This window comes from Nothobranchius furzeri, unplaced genomic scaffold, assembly GCF_043380555.1.
Source record: "Nothobranchius furzeri strain GRZ-AD unplaced genomic scaffold, NfurGRZ-RIMD1 Scf049, whole genome shotgun sequence".
Taxonomy (NCBI): Eukaryota; Metazoa; Chordata; class Actinopteri; order Cyprinodontiformes; family Nothobranchiidae; genus Nothobranchius; species Nothobranchius furzeri.
In genome coordinates this window covers 39,580-66,527 of record NW_027223066.1, presented here as the reverse complement: position 1 = coordinate 66,527, position 26,948 = coordinate 39,580, and positions in this window count along the sequence as shown.

The following is a 26,948-nucleotide window of genomic DNA, read 5'->3' as shown; positions in this document are numbered from 1 at the left end:
CCTTGTTTTAGCCCAAAGACTGTCCTGATCCACCCTTTGGACCAAAAAAGGGGGGAATCTTGGGACCACATAGGTCAATGCGCGTTTGCGAACTATGGACCTCGTACATCACCGCGTGATCCATAAACTGAACTGTATGGCCGGCGGTGAGATGCCTTTGTGTCCCCTCGTGGAGTTAACCACCGACCTTCCTCCTTCTACACTACTACCTCTCGCATGGATGACATCATCATTGCGTACCACCTGCGTGAGTGGCTTCTTCTCGTTATGCGCGTTGGGGACTATCCCGTTTCCTATCCTCTTTGTGCCTGACCAGGATCAAAGACCAAAGGCGCCAGGATCCAAGACAAAGACCAAAGACAAAGGCGTCCAAGGAGACCAACGTCCTAAGGGACAAACCCACCTGTGCTTCCGACGATCAAGTCGACCTACGTTCATGAGGAACAAACCCATCTGTGCTTCCGACGATCGAGCTTTGGGCGCGATCCCCGAAACCAAAAGGGGGAATGTTGAGGGTCTGACCTCATGAGGAAATTACTATGCAGTGATTTTCTCCAAAATGACTGTGCTTAAATTGCTCTGAAAAGCAAATAATCACATCAGCGCCAAGAAACTTCATTTCCCATGATGCTTTGCACACGGAAGCATTGGGTGATGTCACTGCCTAGTACCAGAAACACGTTCTGCGCATGTGCGGGAAGCCGTGGAGCTTTTCCCGCGAACTAAGACCATAAATCTTCAGCAGAGACAAAGAAACCTCGTTCTTTTGCCCAGGATACCTGGCGGTAAGGACACGCTTGTCGAACGCTCCGACAACTTGAGCACGCGGAAGCTCTAAGTGCCCAAGTTGAGCCACGCAACCGCTGGAAACCACTCCACCATCATCGGGACCTGACTGGGAACGAGCGGAGCTCCATCCAGCTCTCAGAGACGCTGTAAGTTGTCAAACTCAGCACAAAAGAAACTTCGTTCTCTTTGTGTCCAGCCCGTGGAGAAACACTCGTGGAGCCAAACAACGGAGAAAGCATCAAACCGACGGATGACGCTGAAAACTGTGGAGAAAAACGGAGAACCGTCAAATCATAACAGCGGGGGACGCCTTGCTGCTCTTCTGGTGATCAGAAAACTCATTTTTTCTCTCTCCTTTTCTTCTCCCGTTTCCTCTATAGTCCAGAATAAGCAATAAAACCGCGCTATTGCTTAAAAAGTAGCTTCGTGTTTTCCTCTTTCGCTCCCAATTCGTCCTTCGGGTCATTTTGAATAAATAAACTGCTTATTGATCATTGTTTGGTATCTTTAAATGTTTTCTGCTTGGCCACGTGGTTAAACTAAAAGATATTATTCGTGATTAATCCTTTGTGTTGTTTCATGATCCTTTGAAATGTTTTGAGTGAATTTAAGGTTAAGTTACTGATGATTCTAAGTGCCTTGGAAGTTAAAGTGCAAGTTGCCACTCACACTTTAGCCAGACAAAGGGGTCAGCCATCTTGCATACAGACTCCATTTTAGAAACACACACACACATACATACACACAAAACACCTTGAACATTATTTTGAATATACATCCTTTTATTATATCACATGGTTATGATTCATTTATGCCACTGTCTATTCATTTGACAAATTGTTAATTAAACGTTATAAAATTCAGATTTTCGTCTCCAGTAGCTTTGTTGTGTCGAAGAGAAGTCTCTGCTCCAAGGATTCTACGAACTTCAAGAAAGACTGATAAGAGTTTTGGATTCAATTTTTCCCCGGTTAAAGGGGAATGGTGCCCCGTATATCTAAGAATATCTTAATTAATTAATAAATCAGTAAATATTTACATATTTACAGAATTTATTGAAGAATCCAAAAGTAAGTTGAAGCTTACTAATTGTTCGCTCCTAATAACCCCAACAATGGTAACGTTGAAGGTGGTGGTTCATGTTTGTTGTGTTGGAGGTGGTGTACGGAATGACAGCATAGCATAGCTTACACACAGTCTTGGTCTTTTCCGTTACTCTGTTGCCGTTATTGTCTTTTTTAACCGGAAAGCCAAAATACTGCCAGACAGATGACCTGTATCCAGGAGGAGCATCCTCAGTTTTTACCTCATTTGACTCCATTGTTCTGCTCTTTCGGGGCAAGGCAGTTGGTGGCACCAACTTGGTGCTAATGCTAATATTTGTTCGCTCGCTGTAGCCTGCAGTGTTGTTGTTACAACATGCGCTGTGACTTAACGTCACGACGCACTGCACCGTTTTTTTTTTTTTTTTTTTGTTTAGTTTTACCCTGCTTTATCAGCAGAGATGGTGCTATCAGCCTGTCACCATAGACTGTAGGCCTGCCCTACTACTACACAAATCATGCAGCAGTTCCGCCTAGCCTAATTTCGTGGTCCATATTTTTTACCTGATGCATTTCGTCACATTTTGTATCGCGAGTTTTCGCCAAACGGTATTTTGTCACATCCCTAGTACAAACCCAGTTGCATCAGGGCAGCCAGCTCTCACCAGAAATGAGCTCGACTAACTGCCGGCAATGCGGACCGAGCTCTGACACCAGTCGTACAGGGTCCTAACAGCCCGTATCAGAGGGCCTGGTACCCCATACTCCTGAAGTACCCCCCAGAGGGTACGGGCTGTTAGGACCCTGTACCCTACCCTGTACCCTACAGGTCCAGTCAAGAAAAGGAGTGTTGCAGGTTTTGATTTCTGATCCCATGGAAATCTGTGTAGAGCTGCGTGAGTAAAAACAAAACATTTACCCACTACTAGACACCACCATGGCTGTATCTACCATTGAGGACATTGAGGTCTGGACCTCGGTATTTTTTCTGCAGAATATTTAAAAAATAATCTCTAACTGTGCATTTACAGCATTTACTTTTTAGAAAACATACTTGTCTGATTTTTGTTGAATTTTTAAATCATTGAAATGTTTGTAGCTCCTACACTGTAAAAGTTGTTGTCACAAAATCATGCCTGCTGGTCAACAGTAACCGGCTCTACATACTCCAACAAGCACGTTTGTGAAAAAAATACATCTCTGATTTTTCATTTATTTTACTGTAAACTGTAGTGACACACAAATGGCCCCTGCTGATAACCAATTTCCTAGTACTCTTTATCAATACTTTCAAAATGTAACAGTCAAAGTTTTTATTTTTGGATCATTAACACTTGGTCATTTGCATATGAACGTTTTTACGAGGTTAAATAATTTGATCAAAACAATGCACCTGCTCATCTCTGCTTCTCCAAAAACAAATCACAAATCAAATATGTCAACTGAAAAGGCACCATACACTAAAATGTACTACACACACACACACACACACACACACACACACACACACACACACACACACACACACACACACACACACACACACACACACAAATAGTTGACTGAACAATGAAAAAGATTTAAAATACAAACTCAACTCTCCCAAAATAGTAATACGTTGCTTATGAATCAAAAGTGAAAACTGTTTTCCATAATGTGCATCATCAATCAATCTTTATTTGTACAGCACCTTCCACTGCCTTTGCAGGAGCCCAAGGCGCTGAACATAAAATACAGTAAAAACACAGATAGAATAAAAAAGAGATAAAAACAACATACAGACATAAAAGCACCATACAAAATGTAAACAGGGAGCATAAAAGCATACAAGTCACATAAAAGCTAAACGATAAAAATGAGTTTTCGAACGACTCTTAAAAACATGCAGCGACGGTGACAGTTTAATATCAAGTGGAAGCTCATTCCAGAGAGAAGGAGCCAAGACCGAGAAAGCCCGGTCACCTCTAGACCTGTACCTAGTTTGTGGGACAGTCAGTATATCCATCATCATGCTTATGTAAACAGATGATGTAGACAGAGTAAAGTAATAGTCTCACAACATTTCAGTCATGCTGTGGTGTAGAGTACACCTCAGTGTTAAGACTTACAAAACAAAGACCCGCATATAGGCCTCCCTCACACACATACAAGTACTTGACAGATATGAGTAAAAAAGTGACATAGAGAACAATGACACTAATTGTAAATAATAAATTATCCATTCCAAAATACAAGTACTTTGCATATGAAAGAAACGTTTGCGCTGCTTTCCTTAATGTGCATCATCATTCTTATGTAAACAAAGGACAATCAAGTCCTCGGCTCATAAATTTGAAGCTGTGCTGTCTTGTCCAGTACAACTCCATGTTCACACTTCCAACCAAACACCTACAGTTGTGGTCAGAAGTTTACATACACTTGTAAAAAATATAATATAATGGCTCTACTGAGTGTCCCGTTATTTCTAAAACTCTGATTTTTCTCTGATAGAGTGATTGGAACAGATACTTCTTTGTCACAAAAAACATTCATGAAGTTTGGTTCTTTAATGTCTTTATTATGGGTTAACAGAGAAAAGTGATCACATTTGCTGGGTCACAAATATACATACAGCAACATGAACTAGCAATTTTGGTGACTTAGAAACGTGTCAGTGAACTGAGCTTCATAGCATGGCCTCTTAACTTCTTGTGAGTGATTATGAGTGACTACAGCTGGTGACTTCTCTTAGGCCAGGTAAATAGAGCTCATTGGATACAAACGCCCACAAACGCTACAATGGGAAAGTCAAAGGAGCTCATCATGGATCTGAAAAAGCGAATTATTGACTTGAACAAGTCAGGAAAGTCACTTGGGGCCATTTCAAAGCAGCTGCAGGTCCCAAGAGCAACAGTGCAAACAGTTGTTTGTAAGTATAAGGTGCATGGCACTGTTTCATCACTGCCAAGATCAGGAAGAAAACGCAAGCTATCACCTGCTGCTGAGAGAAAATTGGTCAGGAGGGTAAAGAGACAACCAAGAATCACCAAAAAGCAGATCTGCCAAGAATTAGAAGCTGCTGGAACACAGTGTGTGTGTGTGTGTGTGTGTGTGTGTGTGTGTGTGTGTGTGTGTGTGTGTGTTACTTTCACATTCGCTAATAAAAAGTTAGAACAAGCAGTTGTTTAATTTATCACGTTTTGGATTCAAAGATGCACACACCAGCCAGAACATCTGGAGCCATGTGGCTTTAAGCATTTTAATTTTTATTTTTTGAGAAAAATAAACTGAAAAAAATATTTATTTCATCATATTAATTTTATTCTAGACTAACAGAATGCAATAAAAAATTACAACATTTCTCGAAGAGCTATTTTCAAAATCTATTTCTTAATCATTTTTATTTTTACAGTAATTAAAAAAACTTGCAGTTACAACCTGCCTGATGACATTTTCCCACATCTGCAAAGCTCACTGGAAGGACACAAACCGAGGACGATATTTTCCTGATATAGGGTTTATTACTCAAGTAAGTGTCATGTTTGGAGGAAGGTACCTAACCCAAGACATGCAGAATGCAACACAGACCAAAAACGGATGGTAAAATGATTTATTTTTTTAATTACTGTAAAAATAAAAATGATTAAGAAATAGATTTTGAAAATAGCTCTTCGAGAAATGTTGTAATTTTTATTGCATTCTGTTAGTCTAGAATAAAATTAATATGATGAAATAAATATTTTTTTCAGTTTATTTTTCTCAAAAAATAAAAATTAAAATGCTTAAAGCCACATGGCTCCAGATGTTCTGGCTGGTGTGTGCATCTTTGAACCCAAAACGTGATAAATTAAACAACTGCTTGTTCTAACTTTTTATTAGCGAATGTGAAAGTAACACACACACACACACACACACACACACACACACACACACACACACACACACACACACACACACACACACACACACACACACACACACACACACACACACACACACACACACACACACACTGTGTTCCAGCAGCTTCTAATTCTTGGCAGATCTGCTTTTTGGTGATTCTTGGTTGTCTCTTTACCCTCCTGACCAATTTTCTCTCAGCAGCAGGTGATAGCTTGCGTTTTCTTCCTGATCTTGGCAGTGATGAAACAGTGCCATGCACCTTATACTTACAAACAACTGTTTGCACTGTTGCTCTTGGGACCTGCAGCTGCTTTGAAATGGCCCCAAGTGACTTTCCTGACTTGTTCAAGTCAATAATTCGCTTTTTCAGATCCATGATGAGCTCCTTTGACTTTCCCATTGTAGCGTTTGTGGGCGTTTGTATCCAATGAGCTCTATTTACCTGGCCTAAGAGAAGTCACCAGCTGTAGTCACTCATAATCACTCACAAGAAGTTAAGAGGCCATGCTATGAAGCTCAGTTCACTGACACGATTCTAAGTCACCAAAATTGCTAGTTCATGTTGCTGTATGTATATTTGTGACCCAGCAAATGTGATCACTTTTCTCTGTTAACCCATAATAAAGACATTAAAGAACCAAACTTCATGAATGTTTTTTGTGACAAAGAAGTATCTGTTCCAATCACTCTATCAGAGAAAAATCAGAGTTTTAGAAATAACGGGACACTCAGTAGAGCCATTATATTATATTTTTTACAAGTGTATGTAAACTTCTGACCACAACTGTAGGTGTTTGGTTGGAAGTGTGAACATGGAGTTGTACTGGACAAGACAGCACAGATTCAAATTTATGAGCCGAGGACTTGATTGTCCTTTGTTTACATAAGAATGATGATGCACATTAAGGAAAGCAGCGCAAACGTTTCTTTCATATGCAAAGTACTTGTATTTTGGAATGGATAATTTATTATTTACAATTAGTGTCATTGTTCTCTATGTCACTTTTTTACTCATATCTGTCAAGTACTTGTATGTGTGTGAGGGAGGCCTATATGCGGGTCTTTGTTTTGTAAGTCTTAACACTGAGGTGTACTCTACACCACAGCATGACTGAAATGTTGTGAGACTATTACTTTACTCTGTCTACATCATCTGTTTACATAAGCATGATGATGGATATACTGACTGTCCCACAAACTAGGTACAGGTCTAGAGGTGACCGGGCTTTCTCGGTCTTGGCTCCTTCTCTCTGGAATGAGCTTCCACTTGATATTAAACTGTCACCGTCGCTGCATGTTTTTAAGAGTCGTTCGAAAACTCATTTTTATCGTTTAGCTTTTATGTGACTTGTATGCTTTTATGCTCCCTGTTTACATTTTGTATGGTGCTTTTATGTCTGTATGTTGTTTTTATCTCTTTTTTATTCTATCTGTGTTTTTACTGTATTTTATGTTCAGCGCCTTGGGCTCCTGCAAAGGCAGTGGAAGGTGCTGTACAAATAAAGATTGATTGATGATGCACATTATGGAAAACAGTTTTCACTTTTGATTCATAAGCAACGTATTACTATTTTGGGAGAGTTGAGTTTGTATTTTAAATCTTTTTCATTGTTCAGTCAACTATTTGTGTGTGTGTGTGTGTGTGTGTGTGTGTGTGTGTGTGTGTGTGTGTGTGTGTGTGTGTGTGTGTGTGTGTGTGTGTGTGTGTGTGTGTGTGTGTGTGTGTGTGTGTGTGTGTGTGTGTAGTACATTTTAGTGTATGGTGCCTTTTCAGTTGACATATTTGATTTGTGATTTGTTTTTGGAGAAGCAGAGATGAGCAGGTGCATTGTTTTGATCAAATTATTTAACCTCGTAAAAACGTTCATATGCAAATGACCAAGTGTTAATGATCCAAAAATAAAAACTTTGACTGTTAAATTTTGAAAGTATTGATAAAGAGTACTAGGAAATTGGTTATCAGCAGGGGCCATTTGTGTGTCACTACAGTTTACAGTAAAATAAATGAAAAATCAGAGATGTATTTTTTTCACAAACGTGCTTGTTGGAGTATGTAGAGCCGGTTACTGTTGACCAGCAGGCATGATTTTGTGACAACAACTTTTACAGTGTAGGAGCTACAAACATTTCAATGATTTAAAAATTCAACAAAAATCAGACAAGTATGTTTTCTAAAAAGTAAATGCTGTAAATGCACAGTTAGAGATTATTTTTTAAATATTCTGCTGAAAAAATACCGAGGTCCAGACCTCAATGTCCTCAATGGTAGATACGGCCATGGTGGTGTCTAGTAGTGGGTAAATGTTTTGTTTTTACTCACGCAGCTCTACACAGATTTCCATGGGATCAGAAATCAAACCTGCAACACTCCTTTTCTTGACTGGACCTGTAGGGTACAGGGTAGGGTACAGGGTCCTAACAGCCCTTACCCTCTGGGGGTACTTCAGGAGTATGGGGTACCAGGCCCTCTGATACGGGCTGTTAGGACCCTGTACGACTGGTGTCAGAGCTCGGTCCGCATTGCCGGCAGTTAGTCGAGCTCATTTCTGGTGAGAGTTGGCTGCCCTGATGCCACTGGGTTTGTACTAGGGATGTGACAAAATATCGTTTGGCCAAAACTCGCGATACAAAATGTGACGAAATGCATCGAGGTAAAAAAATATGGACCACGAAATTAGGCTAGTCGGCACTGCTGCATGATTTGTGTAGTAGTAGGGCAGGCCCACAGTCTATGGTGACAGGCTGATAGCACCATCTCTGCTGATAAAGCAGGGTAAAACTAAACAAAATAAAATAAATTAAAAAAACATCCGGGGAACGGTGCAGTGCGTCATGACGTTAAGTCACAGCGCATGTTGTAACAACAACACTGCAGGCTACAGCGAGCAAACAAATATTAGCATTAGCACCAAGTTGGTGCCACCAACTGCCTTGCCCCGAAAGAGCAGAACAATGGAGTCAAATGAGGTCAAAATTGAGGATGCTCCTCCTGGATACAGGTCATCTGTCTGGCAGTATTTTGGCTTTCCGGTTAAAAAAGACAATAACGGCAACAGAGTAACGGAAAAGACCAAGGCTGTGTGTAAGCTATGCTATGCTGTCATTCCGTACACCACCTCCAACACAACAAACATGAACCACCACCTTCAACGTTACCATAAAAATGTGAAGACGGCCTTGGCGAAAACAAGCCTACCGAAAGGACAGCTGACCATGAAACAAGCACTGACACCAACTCTACCTCCGTCAAGTCCACGTGCAAAACAGATAACCCGGCTCATTGGTGAGTTCATAGCGGACTACATGGCTCCATTTAACATAGTAGCGAACAGAAAATTCATCCAAATGTTCAAGGTGCTGGAGCCCAAGTTTAAGATGCCATGCCGGGGACATTTTTCAGAGAAGGTAATCCCGGGAATTTACAATGAAACGAAACAAAGCGTGAAAGAGTGTCTAAAACATGCCGACCGCGTCGCTCTGACCACCGACAGCTGGACCTCGCGTGCAACACAGAGTTATGTCACCATTACGGCACAAGTCATCATCGAAAAATGGGAGAGTAAAAGCTTTGTGTTGCAAACTCGTGAGCTAAGTGAAAGTCATACTGGTGTTAACATAGCTCAAGTGTTGAGAAATTCACTGAGTGAGTGGGAGCTAACAAGGCGACACACAACCATTGCTTGTGTCACAGACAACGCGAGCAACATGGACATTGCTGTGAGAGAGAGCGGTCTCCACCCTCACATCAAGTGCTTGGCGCATGTTGTGAATCTGGCCAGTAAGAGAGGCTTGGCTGTATCCCGCGTTGCGCGCCTTCTTGGTCGTGTGCGAAGAATAACTACATTTTTTCACAAGAGCACCACGGCCACCGCAGTCCTGTGTCATGTTCTGCGGGTGGAGGTGGCAGACCATGTGTGGTGGTGGGTTCCGGAGGCAGATGAGCAGGCAGACGGATGTAAAAAATAAAAAGATGTTTATTGTAGGACAGGAGCACAGGACGAACGAACATGGACAACGACAATGAACCGACAAAGACAACAACCAGGAGGGAGGTATAAATACACAAGGGAATCAGGAACACATGGGCAGAGTAATCAGGGGCAGGAGAGAACAATTAGGCTAATCAGGGCAGGAGAGACACATTCAGGGAGGCTGGGGCAGATCATGACAGTACCGCCCCCCTCAAGGGGCGGATACCAGACGCCCACAAGCCACAAAACACAGGAGACACGAACGAAGAACAGACCAGGGCACACATGACAAGGGAACACAGAAGACGAGACCAGGGAACAAGGAACACCATCCAGGCTGCGGAGCAGAGGCCTCTTGGTTCAGGCGGCACTCCGTCTTACGACCACTCAGACATGTCCAAGAACTCAGTCCAGGGAAACTCGGACTCGTAGACTTGGGCACAGGGGACTCGTAGACTTGGGCACAGGGGACACGTAGACTTGACTAGACTGGACACGTAGACTTGACTAGACTGGACACGTAGACTTGACTAGACTGGACACGTAGACTTGACTAGACTGGACACGATGGCTTGACTAGACTGGACACGATGACTTGACTAGACTGGACACGATGACTTGACTAGACTGGACACGATGACTTGACTAGACTGGACACGATGACTTGACTAGACTGGACACGATGACTTGACTAGACTGGACACGATGACTTGACTAGACTGGACACGATGACTTGACTTGACACGATGACTTGACTGGAACACTTGACTCCAGGAACACAGGACACCAGGAACACAGAGACGAACTGCAGCAGCAGGCATGGGACCCAGCAGGAACTGCAGCAGCAGGCATAGGCCCCAGCAGGAACTGCTGCGTGGAGAACCTGCAGGCGTGGACCAGGAAGTGGTTGAGTAGCGGGAGCGACGCGTGGAAGCCCAGCTCGGCGGCAGGTACTCGACATCCCAATCAGAGCAGGTGCACATCCGATCTGCTGGGTCCATCAGCGGAGGCTCGGGTGAAGGGAAGCCGGAGAAGAGCGGGGAGACCAGCCCTACCACACCGGAGAATAATGGCGTGCGTAGGCGGTGTAGCTCCCTTGAGGCTCCAGGATCCGCGGCTTCAGGAGACGAATGGGACGGGGCTAAAACAGCTGGAGGAGAACGACCCTGGCCACCCCGAAGATAAATAGGATGCGCCAGGATCTCCCAGAGGAACTTCGACCACCCCGAGAACAGGTAGGATGCGCCGAACACAAACTCCAGGCCAGAAATCTCCCACAACTGAAAGGGACAAAAAGAAAAAATAATCCTCCAGGAACAGGTGTGTTAGCTCACCACAGGTCCAGGTTTGGTCGGTTCATTCTGTCATGTTCTGCGGGTGGAGGTGGCAGACCATGTGTGGTGGTGGGTTCCAGAGGCAGATGAGCAGGCAGACGGATGTAAAAAATAAAAAGATGTTTATTGTAGGACAGGAGCACAGGACGAACGAACATGGACAACGACAATGAACCGACAAAGACAACAACCAGGAGGGAGGTATAAATACACAAGGGAATCAGGAACACATGGGCAGAGTAATCAGGGGCAGGAGAGAACAATTTGGCTAATCAGGGCAGGAGAGACACATTCAGGGAGGCTGGGGCAGATCATGACATCCTGACCAACAAGCAAACCCAGTTGTAACTGCCTCGGCATAAACTCATCACCGATGTCCAGACCAGGTGGAACAGCACGTAGGAAATGCTGGCGCGCTACCTGGAGCAGCAAGCAGCTGTCTCAGCAGCGTTGAGCTGCCCAGAAATCCGAAGGAATGCGAGAGAAATCGACACTCTGGATCACACTGATATATCAGATGTAGAAGACATAGTGAAACTGCTTAAGCCACTGAAGACAGCCACAACTGTTGTCTGTGATGAAAAAGAGCCCACTGTTTCACTGATAATGCCACTGAAGTACATGATCGAGCAAAGCATGTCACCAAACGAAAATGACACACAGACCATCGCCAACATGAAATCTTACTCGACATCTCGGACCGATGCACCGGGGACTGTAATGACGTGCTGCAGGAGTGCACAGCGCTTGACCCACGATTCAGAAGCCTGTCCCATCTGAATGATGAACAACGTGAGTGCATCTATGCCAGAATATGTGAAAAAGCTTCAGCACTTCATGAGCAGCGCAACCAGGTAGGCTAACTTTTATTGGGGGAAAAGAGGTTTCCTGCTGCATGTGTGTAACTGTATGTATGTGCAGGCCAGAGTCTGAAAACTTATTTCTCATGTTTTTTTATTAGTACATCAGAGAGAGAGTGAATGAGAGTGAAGGACAGAAATGTTTAACTAGTTTTTCTATTTTATTTATTTTCAGACCAGTTACACTGATGAAAGAACCACTAGGGCCAGTGCTTCAACATCAGAGGCAGCAGCAGAGCAGGCCAGGGTCATGGTTGAGGCAGCACAGGGAGCAGAGCAGAGCCAGGAAGAGCCAGTAGAAGGAGAAAGGCAGATGCAGGATGCAACACAGCCTCCCCCACCAAAGAAGACAGCGTTGGAAGATCTCCTTGGGAGCTCCTACACTACTGTTGAGACAGTGCAGACCAGCAGAGGGATTGAAATGGAGATACTCTCCTACAGGAGTGGGATTCCCGTCCCACTCAACAGAAGTCCACTTGAGTGGTGGAAAGTTAATGCTTATGCTTACCCCATACTTGCCTCCCTTGCCAAAGCCTACCTTTGCATTCCTGCTACATCAGTGCCCAGTGAGCGTCTTTTCCACAGCAGGAGACATTGTGTCTGCTCAGAGATCACTGATTACACCAGAACATGTTGATATGTTAGTTTTTTTGAAGAAGAACCAGTCCTGAGATAAGATAACCAAGGCCTATAGCAGCACTAGGGATGGGTACCTTTGACATTTGAATCGATCCGGTACTAATTCCCGGTACCTACGAGTCGATACCGGTACTTAACGGTACCAATTTTCGATACTTTTGAGTGTTTATTATTTTAATTCTCTTTTATAATTAAATATATATTTTTCTCAATATATAACCATATTTGATAAATATCATGATAAATAACATACAAGTTTGTATTTTAACTTCGTCCTTGTAGTTTTATAAGCTGATAATTAAACTGAAGCAAACATCTTTACTGTGAACTAAATTTACTGTGTATCTTCATTCCTTTTGCCGTCCTTTTTCATATGATTTTTCCTACTGGGAAGTTAGAATTTCCGAGGAGAAAGCGAACGCACCATTAGCTGATAACGGTGGCAATGGAAGCTAAAATATCAAGCTAACGTTATCTTTAACAGTTTATTTAGCTGCTGGAGCAGATTAAAACGATGATGGATCAAACTTAGATCGTTGTCGCTGGTTTTACCTTCACCCATTCACCCGTCGCATTTAGTAAAGTAAAGCCAAACTTTAGAGCGCGTTCATGTTCTTCTAGTCGGAAATTCGGAGTTCCGAGGAGAAAGCGAACGCACCATTAGCGAAACGGAAGCTAACAAATCAAGGTAACGTTATCTTAAACATTTTATTTACCTACTGGAGCAGATTAAGATGAGGATGTCTCACTTAGATCGTTGTCTGTCGCTAGTTTCATCACCCAGTTACCCATCACATTTAGTGAAGTGGACCCAAGCTTTAGCGTGCGTTCTTCTTTCTACCATGCTTGCTCTGTTTACAACTGGCTCGCAGGGACCGGCGACATAATGCTCTTGCGCATGCGCACCTGTCTTGGCAGTACCGAAACGTGGCACCGTTTGAAATGACGTGAATCGGTGTTCGGTCGGTACTGTGGAATTCGGTCGGTACCTTAAAAAGTACCGAATTCGGTACTCATCCCTAAGCAGCACTAAGGGTGTTCCTGTTTGTGTTTGGCCTGTTAGGCCTTGTGTTTCCCTGTGTGCAACTGGAAAAAAAATAAACAAGTTGTTATTATACAGTAATATTTTTTTTCTTTTTTTTCTTATCTGATATCGTATCGTGACGTATCGTTTCGTGCCTCAGACATATCGAGGTGCATCGTATCGTGAGTTTAGGTAGATCATCCCATTCCTAGTTTGTACTGTATTGTATAATAAATAGTTTTATATTTGACGTGTTTGATTAGAAACTATAAATGTTTACTAAATATATTTGTATATGTCATAACCTGCCTTCATTTTATTTCTTAAGAGTAAAATCCCTCTACTGTGGATTTAGTTCTGTGTTATAATCCAACCCCTCCTCTTTAATCCGGGCTTGGGACCGGCAGAAGTGACCCAAAAGGGAAACTCTGGCAGAGTTAGTTGGATTTTTTTTTTTTTATTTTTTTTTTTGGTGCTGGACGAGAAGCTCGTCCATTTGCCCTTTTCTGTCAGCTGTTATCTTTTTAAGGCGTAACACATTCAGGTGTTACACCTCTGAGCCAGAATCTTCTCCAGAACAGAGTGAATGCTGCCCAGAAACAAGCTGTTTCCTCTCTTACTGAAATGCACTCTGTCTGGGAGAAAAAGGGTGTTGTTGAAGAACCTGAGCTCAGGATGCTCGATGACCAGGCCCCCAAAGCTCCTAACGGCCCTCCTCAGTAAAGAATTAACCTGTTTTCTGTTGCTGTTAATTCTTCCTGGTCGCCCGTATCGCCACGACTGCCGTTCGTTGATGGCGGAAAAGGCTATTCTCATTTCCGGAAAGTCCTTATGGAGGTGGGACAAATCCTTTTGGATCTGAGAAGCCAGTTCCACCGGGGAAACGAGACCCAGATCGTTTCCTCCGGCGTGGATGACCAGAATATCTGGAGGACCGTGTGTGGGAGCCTCGGAGTAAAACCTGGGAAGGACACCGCCCCAGCGCATGCCTCCTTTGCCAAACCATTGGACCTTAGCTCTGAGTCCAAAGTTTGTCCCAAACTGCCGCTGAGCCGCCTCTTCACCCCGTCTGATGTAACTGGATCCAATAATCCAGATTACTGGAGTTCGAGGCTGCTCAGACTTGATGGTAGATGCAGTTTTTGGGGGTTCGGAGACACTTTTGGGTCCTGAATCCGTCCCTTTCCTACGACCTTTGAGGCGGATCATAGTGGGACGTTTCTGCTGAGGTGTGCCTTCTGACAGCCGCAGCCTTTTAGCAGCGCTGGGGAAGTCAGAGTTCTCGTGACCTCCGTCACTCAAACGCTTTCTTTTCCCCAACAGCTGAAAGTGAGGAGTATCCTGGAGTTGGACAGAGGACGTCTGTCTTTTCTCCACTACGGAAATTCCTCGGTACCTTGCCAGCATTTTATATCTTTGGTCTTGTCGATTAGCCCGTAAAACAGAGGAGTTTTTGCTGGAGATGGATGTTAAACCTCCACTGGTGTCCACAGACACGACTGTCTTGAAAAAGACACTTGGTTCCTCAAAGGGCTGAATCTGACGAGACTTGTCAGGTTTTGATGCAGACAGACACAGGTTTTGTGTTTCTGCGAAGCTAGTTCCTCTGTAGCTAGCCAGAAGTTCATATCTGCGTCGTTTGTGAAGCGACTGTAGCTCAGAGGACCTTAGCCCTGACTGGAAAGCTGGTTGGCTGTTTGACAGAACAAAGACCATTTTGCACTCTAGGATTTCCGAGCAGTGAATAATTTAGCTATAAATATTCACCAAATGCACCAGATTTCTCTGAAGGAAGCTGTTAAAAGATGTATTTTACACAAAACCAACAAGTTTTCTGAGAGCAACAATCCGTCCAACCTCCTTCTTCAAAGCAAGTCTGATACTGACTGACCACTGACTGCAGACCTTTATGTATATGTCCATGCTGCCAGCGTCAGTCATAAAGGCTTTGTGACGTCATCACGCCACCTGCGCTTCCGTGCGTGCAGACCATTACAATTGTACTGCTGCGCATGCGTGAACGCTGTGGCCGTCTTGTGTGTCGGGTTTCTGTCTCCAGAGGGTCCGGTCCGGTCCAGTTGGGACAGAAAGAACGTTTAGCTGCTTCTGCAGGTTCTAATGAAACACTTTTAAACACTAAAGACTAGAAATGTCAGTCCTACCTGTAAATACGAGCTCAATGAAGCACGTAAAAGTAAATACGTGAACTTTGCGCACATGCAGCAAAAACAGTAGAGGGAGAACAGCAGTTAACGTAGCACACGGCAGGTCTCCATGGCAACAAGGGCTTGCTTCCACGTTACGTAAAAGGGGTGGACAATGGTTTCTGGCGCTGAATCCAGGAAGTAGAGGAAACAAGACTGACCAAACAGAAAAACTGTCATTAGAAAATATCAGGAACATGAAATCAGGCAGATGAAGTCAGTTGTCTTAACCACGGTGTTTCAGGTAAATGTAAACCGTCTGTTGGACCAATGTCGCCCTCCTGTGCCTGTTTGCTGGTACTGCACCTAAAATATTGACATTATTCTAATGGTTCTGAAAGAAAATGAAACAACTGTAATAAAACCAGAAAATACACCCATGCACCTAACATCTTCATCACGCTGTTGTAAAAACCATCTCTGACATTTCCTCTCCCTGGCTCGCACTGGTCAGCGAGGCGCTGTCTGTATTTTCACTGCTCATTAATGGCGCCCAGTCAGACGCAAGCACGTGCAGCATGGAACAAGACATGTGTGTTAAAATGTATTTGTACAGGATTTAAAAAGCTGACATTGCTTCACAATAAATCTTAAGGCGCCATATATTAAATTGAGGACATAAAAGCAAAAATAAAATAGATAAAACAAAAAGTCATACAGCCAAAATCTAGTTAAAACCATGATACATAAATCAGCTGCTGTTAAAAACAACATAGAGATTATTTCATTACCGGATGTAGTATGTTTGTGTCCCTGCTGCATAGTTCTGGATACCCAGTTTTGTTATTGGTTGTTTTTAGTGGTTGAAGGTTACTATAATAGCTTACTGCCTTTGTGTGTTTACCTCTAATCTTATTAATTTTCCTTTTTCTTTTCTGTAAGTGTTTGTGCTGCTCTAGCAAATGAATTTCCCCACTGACATTACTGTTCTATTCTATTCATCCACCTGGGACCAGTGCTCTAAAACATCTCCTGTTGTGTGAAAAACGGGTGTGGGAGTTTCTACACCAGCCCACGACTAGAAGATCTTAGACTGTCCCCGTGTCCCCGTGATGGACTGACTGATGGAGTTCTGTAGCAGCTCCCTGAGACCACACTGAGAAATAAGCATGGGAGAGAGATAGTGGGTGGGTGGGGCTTATTTTGATTGAATTTATTATTTATTCATTTTATTTATTTATTTACTTACTTTTTAATCTTCTGAGTCTTCTGAGTGACGTCAGCGTGACGCGTAACTTCATGTTTTGCTGCACATCTCGACATGTCATGGCAACATAATTGGGGTGGCTCGCTCTTGGTCTCTTAGTCTAAGTTGCATTACTGAAAAAGATGGACTTTTACACAATATTTACATTTTTCCAGTTTCACTTGCATGTCCTCCATCAGATTTCTAGATGACCTGGTGTGACTTTTCCAAAGTGATGATTTGTGCTGGTTATTGTTATAAAATTTAACCTCACGGTTATTGTGACCAAAATTATCACGGTTTTCGGTATTATCGCGGTATTTTTTTAAACGTGTTACATTTTCAGACAACTAAATAATACCTGTATACCAGGAATTTATTGTCCTCAGTTTGTGTCTAAGTTTTGCCTAAAGTTTTTCATTTTGTAATTATGTTGTTTATTCCTTTACATTTTCCCCCTTTAGACTTTAAAATACAAATATTTGCCCATAACTTCTTAATGTTTGTCTGTTTGATGTCATCATTTTAAAAATATTAGATCAGATGATACTCAGGCCCTGTCCACACGTAGCCGGGGATCTGCCAAAACGTAGATATTTTTCTACGTTTTGGCCTGTCATCCACACGAAAACGGATCTTTTTAAAAACTCCGGCCAAAGTGAAGATCTGCGTTTTCTCCGTTTTGGGTGTCTGCGTGTGGACAGACAAAACCGGAGTTTTAAGGTCCGCAACGTCACTTTCCATGACAAAAAAATGCTGACATCACGTGTGCGACCTGTGTTTACACTAGCCGACAGCATGGATGCCCTCAGAGCTGCGCTCGCTTTCTCAATCGTCCAAGCGCTTTTTGCTTGTTTGTTTTTGCAAGCGGAATTACTGCTGCTTGCGGAAGACCACAGACGAAGGACGAGGTTAAGAACGGGGGAAGTACTGCCGCCTACAGGTCTGGCATGTCCTTAACAACGTATTTATCCGGGTACGTGTGGACAGAGTTTTTTTAAAACGAGGTGGTGTGGACGCAAGTTTTTGGAGGGGCGGATATTCGTTTTAAAAAGACCCGGCTACGTGTGGACTAGGCCTCAGTACGCCTTCTACTCAGATACCTTTTTACCCTTACTGTCATGAGCTGGGGTGAGTACTCTCTTCCTCTTAACCATCTGTGAGTCTCTTGCCAGGAGAGGGAGTGGCCCAGCTGTTCCTGATCAGCGGGGTGTTTTCCTATTTAAGGTGGATGGAGGACACAATTCGACGCCGGAAGATTGCCTCAGTGTGGTAGTAGCCAGCCACTCGAGTTATCTCTAGTATTTCTTGGATTAATGTTATTCGTAGTGTTTAGCTCTAGTATTTTTGGATGTTGACCTTTCTTGCTTCGCCTGGAACTGATTTGGATTTTTACCCTTCGTCAGGATTTCTGTCGGCCTCTTTAGATACTTACCTCTACTGCAGGATTTGGATTTTCAGCACGCGGACCATATCACCAACCTCCATAACCCACCTCTCATCTCAACCCAGTGCCCCATCCACCAGGACGCCCCGCTTCTCTCCACCTATGCTCCCTCTCCTGCGCTTCCCCCCGGCTCTCTACCTCTCCCTCCTCCAGCCAACATCTACACGCCCCACAGGATGTTCTGCTGAACACCTCTGCCTAGACCCCTGCACGGACCTAAAATCTGAGCCCCAGCCCGACCCGGCCCGAAAAGGTTTTCAGGATTCTCTGGCCCGACCCGAGCCTGACTTTTTTTAACCAACTAAATGAAAACAAAGTGCGTCAATCCTGACCAATGTGTTAAAAGACGAGCAGGATCCGATCAATTTGTTTTTCCCTCGTTTACCGTCACGGAGATAACGGCGCACTGGCTCTGGTGGTAATCAAGTTAAATTTGATCTCTTTCCAACAATTTTCACAAGCAAACAAAACAGTCTAAAGCAGGGCTTGTGTCGACCGGATAGTTACCGTGTTTGGCCGTTTATTTTGACAGAGAAAGAATAGAAAGAATTATCCCGACGCATGCAGACAAACTGACAATTTATTCGTTACACACATCGCAGATGTAGCTAAATCACCCAAGAAAAGATTCCCATCTGAACATCTGAGCTGCTCAGCGCATATGTGCACAGCGAGCTGAAGTTGTGGAGAGGGGCTTGGAGCGCATCGCAGAACCAGAGCGCATGCGGGAAGGTTCCTCCCACTGAAGCGAGTGTTTTCCAAACCCTGTCTCTCAGAGAGACTTGTCCCTTAGAAAATGTTCCCTGATTATGAAACTTTGGCTGAATAGTGCTTGTTCCTGTCTCCAATGTGCGACACATCCAGGAGGAGAATCCCAGAATCTCTTCAGCCCAGGAAGCGCCTATGATTACGCACAAGGGTGACCCGTCAACCCGGTCTCACAGTAAGACCGGGTTGGACCTGTTCAGGTTTACGCAGACAATCTTTACATAGAATTGACTTACAGATATAAAATTAATTCAGTAAAATATAAAACATTTTATTTAAATATCCATTCATTATTTTACAAGCACAGAGAGCCGCATCAGAAGGATGGGAGAGCCGCGGGTTGTGACATGTTTTCTCCAGGACCAGAGAGGACGCAAAGTCAATACATCTCTTTTATTGTGAGGTAATAGGAGCGATTTGTGGCAGCGGCAGCACGAGTGGCACTTGCAGTGGCAGCTCTGACTCTTCCGGGTGGTGCCACGGCTTTTAGTGGCACCTGCCACTGCTGCCATGGCCGCTGCCACTGCTGCCACAGCTGCCACGGCCCATGCCACTGCTGCCAAGACACTTCCAGGTGGTGCCACGGCTTTTAGTGGCACTAGCCACGCCCCCTGCCTCTAAAAGTCGTGGCACCACCCGGAACTGGTGGTGCCACGACTTTTAGTGGCACCTGCCACTGCTGCCACGGTACCTGCGGCTGCCACAGGCTGTAGTGACCTCAGTAATTGCAGCACTTATTGCATCATCGGCCTCATCATGCCAACGTTTTTATTTTTTACTTTATTAACAAAATCAAAACAAACAAGGCTGTCACCGAAAATATTTGAAATATTTCAAGCGGTTTACAAATGCATTTCCCAGTCACTCCAGGCATATACAGTGTAATGCAATCAGAAGCGTTAATGCATTTATTTTTTCCATCATTTTTATTGCTCCCCCAGACAAATCTGTGACAGCTCTAGTGGAAGATCCACAGACACTTCCGGGTTGAGGACCGGCGGGTCACCGGCCTCCGGTACGGAGTCAGGAAGCAGGGGATTACCAGAGGCAGATGGAGAGCGCCAGAGCAGTTCTCAATTTCTGAAATAATTTATGACAACTGCTACCAATGTGGATTGTGGAATAAAAAGAGATAATCTGTTAGTTTTCTCAATATTGTCATTGCAATCGCAGCAGATAACGCCATCTGCCGGCTTAAAATGGTTATTGCAGTACATTTTAAACAACTTTTTTGTAACTATTTCAATCTTTGTTTTCACATACATTCAGTTTAAAATGTAACCTACATTCAACGTACTGAAGAATAAAGCAAATACAAATGACCTCAGATGAGGAACATGAAAATTACATTTAGAACTTGCAACAATTACCACATGACACTACACCGTAAAATAAATTATGATGCAAAATAATAATAAAATAAAAATAAAATATCATCAACAAACAAAAAATGTTCAGAGGTTGATATTTCAGCATTATATTTCAAACATGTTTGATTCATTGGACTGTAATTTAAAGAACAAGAAACTCAGACATTGTTTCGTACAACTCAGTTATAGATTGGTTATTTTCTGATACTACTTTTAGAGATGTTGTAAATTGTTTTATTTCATTTTTAAAATGGTTAATGTTAGGCTTGCTGTTTTTCCATTTAGTTTTATGTATATGGTATTTTCCCATGATGAAAATAATATTCACCATTTTGGATATCTTTTTTGGCAGAGCATCCATGTAGATCAACACTTTAGATTTGTTAAGCCATACATCATTTCTCTCAATATTTAATAATCGATAAACATCCTCCCAAAAACCAGTTGTTACTGAACACGAGAAGAAAAGGTGCTCAATGGTTTCACATTCTGTCATACAAAAGACACACCGGTTCACTTCAAAATTAAATCTTTTTCTTAATGTTTCGGCAGCTGGATTGATATTATGTATTATTTTGAATTGAATTTCGTTCAACTTGGGTGCAATTGGCCATTTAAGATAGCTGCATGGCTGTAGTTTCCTTTCCTGTGATTTTTATTTTCTTTGATTTGTCAATATCATAGAATAACTATTTTTAACATACTTCCAAGTACTTTGTTTTTACATTTTTGTTCACCTTATTTAAATTTGCCAATTTTCAACTCAGGAAGTTTAATCACCACATTTGAATTAAGCAAGGTATTTTTAATCATGAATTTAAGGGAAGTGGAATAGCTCTACTGATTTGATTAAACTCTCTAACAGAGCATTTAAAATTAAATTTTTCGACAAAACATTCAAATTGTAACAAATTGCCATTTTTATCCATCAAATCTGTCACATATAAAATCTGTTTGTCATACCATTCTTCTTTGAATTTAGTCTTCCTATTAATTACAATGGCTCTATTATTCCACAAGGTGGAGCTATGCAGTGTAAAGTTGTGGCTGAATATCATTTTCCAGTAGAGCAGAATTTGTTTATGGAAGTCAGATAGTTTGATTGGTAATTTATATATTTCAAAGTCACATTTTAACAGGAATTCTAATCCTCCAACCTTTTGGAAAATATATTTTGGTTTGTGGAACCATATAGAATACCATATAGAATGTGTCTGTGAAGGTTCTCAGTCATCCAGGTCATTGTAGTCTAAGGAGCTTTGAAAGAAAAGCGTCTGGACTTAAAGCACCGTCCCTGTTACTCTCTAAATATGTACAGTAAATACAAATACAAATTTATACAATATTACTAAAAGAAGAATTACTAAACAGAGATTTATTCTACAGGATAAGGTGTAAATTGGCCATGGTAAAATTTATAAATAATGTGTTATTGACAAGAACGTACATTGGAAGTTATACAGAACTAAAGAATTTAATGACTTTCTCTCCAACCTCCCAATTAATTTTATAATTTTATTGTTCATTTATTATATTTATTACTTCCTGTTCCAGACTGAAACAATCATCCAGCATTTGGAAAGAGTCCTGTCACTTTCAGGAACTACATCTGTGGATCCTCATTTCATAACAGATGTTATTCTGCCCGAGGTATGTTTATATGACACTTATAAATATAAAAAAACACAACTTACTAGTATTTGTAATGTTTTGTAACACAAGCAGGAAGAAGTTGGATGCTAAAATTACATTTTCACCAACAGAAAATAGTGCCTTCACAATAATAATGTGGTCAAAGATCTGCATAATGTAGATTCTAACTTTTTCCAAATTAATTTGATGTAAAATTGTTTTATAGGCTCTGATTCAGTGGGTGCAGACTACAAATGTCATCTGCCGTTTTCAAGCAGAAGACTTGCTTATGAAGACCAAGCCATTCATTGACAATGAAGGGTATAGTAACATTTGGGTGCTGACTCCTGTTAGGAGCATGTATAATAAGCTGAAATTTTGAAACGCTATGATTTCTCTGACCTCACAGAAAAGCAGAACTGGCCATTAATGATGACACTCCAAAGGTAAAGCACACATAACAAGCATAGTATATAGTACATATGTATATATTTACAGTGAGGGCGGAGGGTGTTTGATGTCCCGGGAATTTTGCAACTTCTTCTTCGAAATCAAAGAGGGGTTTTCAGCATACATGCATAAACATTGCATGTATATATATAAATATGTGTGTGTGTGTGTGTGTGTGTGTGTGTGTGTGTGTGTGTGTCTGTCATTTTCACAGGAAAGCGGTATTTTGGCAGACACGCTGGCAGCAGCCGAGTGGGTAAAGGGAACACTGTTCGAGGGAATGGTTAAAGTGCCATCCGTTCTGTCCATGGATGAGGAAGAACAGCAGGAAGTCCTTGAGGCAGTTCAAAGCTGGAACGAGGACCATGATTATGACTCTCCAGCAGAACATTTGACTTTTGCTTTTGAAAATAAAAATGACTATGACAAGTTCTGTTCCTTTATCATAGATGAGAAGAACCTCAAAGTTTTCTCCAGATTTGAGGTACAAGACTAAACAGCATAGGTCTTGGTTTTAATAAAGTTTTATTGTGTTCTAAGTCTTCTTTATTGGAGTCCCTTCACATTACAGAGAGTGATAAATCTATATACACAATACAAAACTTTATTGTTGTAAAATCACAATATCTATTAACAATAAACTACATTCCCAAATCTGTTGTAGTGACAAACAGCCTTTTCACTTCCAAGTTGTTTAAAATGTACTGCAATAACCATTTTAAGCCGGCAGCAGCGCTGGACTGACCATAGGGCATAGCGGGCAACTGCCCGCTGGGCCGACCCTTTCATCTTTTATGGGCCGGTGTCTTTTTTTTTTTTTCCTGGCCTCTAGTTGTTGCGGACAACTTGCCCGCGCCGCCCCACGCGACGCCTCGTAAAAGTTGGTGGATTGGCCAATTGGTAATAATACACTCTGGGCTGGACCAATAGCCAGAGGTCTGATGCACCCGCCAGTTGTTTGTGAATCTCAGTAAACAGACAGACGAGCTTTACAAAATGGAGAACAAAAAACGGAAAGGAGGAGCGGAGAAAATTCGACTAAAAAAGAAACTGGCCCTTCAGGCTGATGCTGGCACATGTGTTAAAATCTCACAGTTGTTTGGTAGTGAAGGTTCAAGTAAAATCAATTTAGGAAGTGATGGAGCCTCAGCCCAGCGACAGGTTGGAGAAGAAAAGAGGGAGGAGGAGGAGAAACCCGAGCCGGTGTTGTGCCATAAATTGACTCGCTGCCAAAAAATGATTAGCCACCGCGGGATCGCGCACGGTTAGGTAATTGCATTTCTAGACAAAATTCCCCAGGATTTCGCCCTAAAACTCGGCATATCTAGCAATATGGACATTCAGAAAGCAAAGATAACCTCTTCCGGTACTTAAACAGATGTTTATCGCGGATATTAGTGTGCAGTGTTTGTGGCACCCTGCGCGGGAGCACGAGGACGTGCTTGTGGAAAGAGGGAGGAAGATGTAGCTATGTGAGCGTCCTGTCACAATGTCCCGATTGATGATGCGCCCTGGCTACTGGGCTAAGGAGATGCCTCTTTGGCTGACTGGTTAGAGCGTATGACTCTCGCCCGGGAGTCTGGGGAACGAATCCCGCCCGGGCACTCCTTTCTGCACCTTGCCACATTAGTTTTTCCAGTTCGGAAGTTGTTTTAAGTGTTGCTATTTGTCTTAAACGTTCACAATGAGGATATATTAATCCTTTTTGCAATATTTGCGATTGAAAGATGGTTTGTGCCACAAACTTTGTGGTAAGAACTGGCTTTCTTTATGTTACAGCCTTGATACTAAAAAAATAAATAAACAATGTAAAATGGCACCCTGTATTGAATGTAAACGTTGTATAAATGGAAATAAACAATTCTCCAACGATTTAATTTTTCCCCCTTCCTTTCTTTAGTCCACTTGACATGGAGCCACAGTTAACTAGTTTGGGGCACATTTTTACTTGAAAAAAAGTATTTAAAATGATCAAGCTTTGGCTTTAATGACACTGTGTAGGTTGCTATCTATACATTACGTTGCTCTATTTAAAAGTAACAAGATAAAAGCACTTCAGCACATAAAATTAAGATTGTCACTTGCCAAATAGACTACACCCTCCCGTTTACCTATAAGAAATGCCTCAAAATATCTTTAAATTCTTTATTGATGATTTAATTGTAGACAACTAAAATGGCATTTTACTTGCCAAAAAGTGATTGAATCGCTAAGATTTTCATGGAGGCTAAAATTGACCAAATAAGGGTTTTATGTATTATCTGTTGATGTTACTGTACTCATACTGCCTACTGTATCATCAAAAACACCCCAAAAATGGCAAAAAAAGAAAAAAAAAGAAGATAATCTCCCTTGCCAAAAATTGATTACAGTGTCCTGGTCACGTGTAAAGGGTTACATTTACCTAAATATTACTTTATTTATTATCTCTTGATGTTATTAGTGCCATCACAGGACGCTGGGTGTCTTTCACATTCATAAACACTTCAAAAATGGCAACAAATGATCATTTCCCTTGCCAAAAATTGATTACAGTGTCCTGGTCACGTGTAAAGGGTTAAATTGACCTAAATATTACCTTATTTATTATCTCTTGATGTTATTAGTGCCATCACAGGATGCTGGGTGTCTTCCACATTCATAAACACCTAAAAAATGGCAACAAATGATAATTTCCCTTGCCAAAAATTGATCACAGAGTCCTGGTCACCCATAAAGGCTTAAATTGGCATAAATATTACTTCATTTATTATGATGTTGGGTGTGTTCCACAATCATATTCGAATAAACATGAAAATATTCTGTCCGAATATCTGTTTCTTGTTATAAATATAACAGCATGAAGGATTTACAGTTAAAATAGGAGAAACACGTGACTCCCCAGGAAGGGTCGTAACACCACTCGCCTCATGCACATAAGTGAACAAATCAAAGCAGCATGGAGACACTCCGTCTCCAACCACCTCTCAGGCAGCAGCCTGCACTCCCAAGTTCTATACGTCACCAGAACATAAACAACCGCAACACAATAAAAGCAGTGTTATACAAAATGGAAGGCCTGTAGTGTTTATTCTCTTACAGTAACAACTTATCAACTTTTTGGAGGAATTTATTTGAGAATTTTTTGGTTTTTATTAATTGTGCAATAGAAAAGTAATCACTAGATTAATCATCTAAATAGTCATTAGAATAGTCGACTATTCAATAAAATAATCGTCAGAATAATCATTTTAAAAATAATCAGTTACCCCCAACCCTACTTTTTAGAATACCAGGATAGGAAGGATGGTGTAGGTTTACGTTTATTAGATTGATACATAAATACTACCAATAAGAAAGTGTACGTTGGTGTGTGTCAGAAACAGCGTAAGGCTTAATGTCTTTTCCAAAAAAAACAGGTGATGGGCCGGTCTCCAGTCAAAATGCCCGGGCTGAATTTTTGTCCCAGTCCAGCCCTGACCGGACCGGACCCTCTGGAGACAGAAACCCGACACACAAGACGGCCACAGCGTTGACGCATGCGCAGCAGTACAATTGTAATCATCTGCACGCACGGAAGCGCAGGTGGCGTGATGACGTCACAAAGCCTTTATGACTGACGCTGGCAGCATGGACATATACATAAAGGTCTGCAGTCAGTGGTCAGTCAGTATCAGACTTGCTTTGAAGAAGGTGGTTGGACGGATTGTTGCTCTCAGAAAACTTGTTGGTTTTGTGTAAACAACATCTTTTAACAGCTTCCTTCAGAGAAATCTGGTGCATTTGGTGAATATTTATAGCTAAATTATTCACTGCTCAGAAATCCTAGAGTGCAAAATGGTCTTTGTTCTGTCAAACAGCCAACCAGCTTTCCAGTCAGGGCTAAGGTCCTCTGAGCTACAGTCGCTTCACAAACGACGCAGACATGAACTTCTGGCTAGCTACAGAGGAACTAGCTTTGCAGAAACACAAAACCTGTGTCTGTCTGCATCAGAACCTGACAAGTCTCGTCAGATTCAGTCCTTTGAGGAACCAAGTGTCCTTTTCAAGACAGCCGCGTCTGTGGACACCAGTGGAGGTTTAACATCCATCTCCAGCAAAAACTCTTCTGTTTTACGGGCTAATCGACAAGACCAAAGATATAAAACGCTGGCAAGGTACCAAGGAATTTCCGTAGTGGAGAAAAGACAGACGTCCTCTGTCCAACTCCAGGATACTCCTCGCATTCAGCTGTTGGGGAAAAGAAAGCGTTTGAGTGACGGAGGTCACGAGAAATCTGACTTCCCCAGCGCTGCTAAAAGGCTGCGGCTGTCAGAAGGCACACCTCAGCAAAAACGTCCCACTATGATCCGTCTCAAAGGTCGTAGGAA